The following is a 1,370-nucleotide window of genomic DNA, read 5'->3' on the forward strand; positions in this document are numbered from 1 at the left end:
GGGAGGACCTTGGACTTTCCACAGGGTAGGGAACCCTCACTGCTCTTTGGACTGGAGAGGGAGAGGGAAAGGAGTGGGGGAGAGGGAGAAGGGCGGGAGGAGGGGGAGGGAAATGGGAGGCTGGGAAAAGGCGGAAACTTTTTTTTCTTTTTCTCAATAAAAAATTAAGAAAAAAAAGAAAGAAATGTTACTGCTGGCAAACTAGAGCAAAACTGCTAATAGCTCATTCCATGAAACAAACGTTACCTCACCAACTGATTATAAGATTAACTCGCTCATAAAACTATGGGCATGCCTTATCTGTACTGTGAAAAGGAAACAAGCAAGCAATCTTAACTCTTAAGGATTCACAACAAGGTTTGAAATAGGGCTAAAAAACAAATCAGCCCAAGCAATACAAGCTATAAGAAAACATATGTCAGATCCTATGTGGGCATAACTCCAAATCTTCTGTTTGGAATGATTATTTTAAAGTGCTTAATAAAAAGCCAATCATCAAATTTTCATTTAATAGCATTGGTATACTGCCATCACTAACCATAAACATTCTGCTGATAAAAATGTGAGGAATTATATGTTTGATTTTTTTAAAAGTTTCTCAAATTAAGTTTGCCCCTAAACAATTCCTGTCTTGTAAACAAGGGTCAGTAATGATTTACAGGGGTGTTGGTAGTTTGATGGAATGCTTGAAAGCCAAGCATTGGAATGCTCTGTCTTGTAACAAGTATCCAGAATACCAATTTAAAACCAAACCACAACGAGACTTGTGTGGTGGGTTTTCCATCATGCTGAGAGAGGAAAATTCAAGTGTATGCTGAGCTGCATTAGATGGGAAGAGCAGCAGGCAGGCTTAGTGAATACTATGTGTATGTAGACTGCATATTTTCTTCACTCTGTAACAGCTCAGAAGTAGTTATGAAGTAACTGTCATAGCATTTTGTCAGCACTACACATGATAAGATAAATGTCTGTTCCTGTCTTTCACCACCATAGTGCCTTATCTTATTTTTGAGATTAAAAATTCTGAGAATTTCATATATGGATATATTTCATTTCTTTCCCTTCCTCTTCCATCACTAAGTCCTCTCATATCACTCCAAGTCCATCTTGAAGTCATAGTATCTTCTATAATTATTATTGTTACACATACACACACCCATCTATACATGCATAAATACACATACTCTCCACATACTACAAAATCCATTAATGTTGTCCGCATGTTTATATGTTTGGGGTGTATTGCTTTGTTGGCAAAGTACTTCACATTCTGATACTTCCTAGGATTTTAGCTTTTGAAATACTCAGAAGTTGTTTCATGTGTGCTGCTGTGAAAGATAATTTTGGTTGTCAACTTGACACACTTGGGA

Source organism: Microtus ochrogaster, chromosome 1, assembly GCF_000317375.1.
Source record: "Microtus ochrogaster isolate Prairie Vole_2 chromosome 1, MicOch1.0, whole genome shotgun sequence".
Taxonomy (NCBI): domain Eukaryota; kingdom Metazoa; phylum Chordata; class Mammalia; order Rodentia; family Cricetidae; genus Microtus; species Microtus ochrogaster.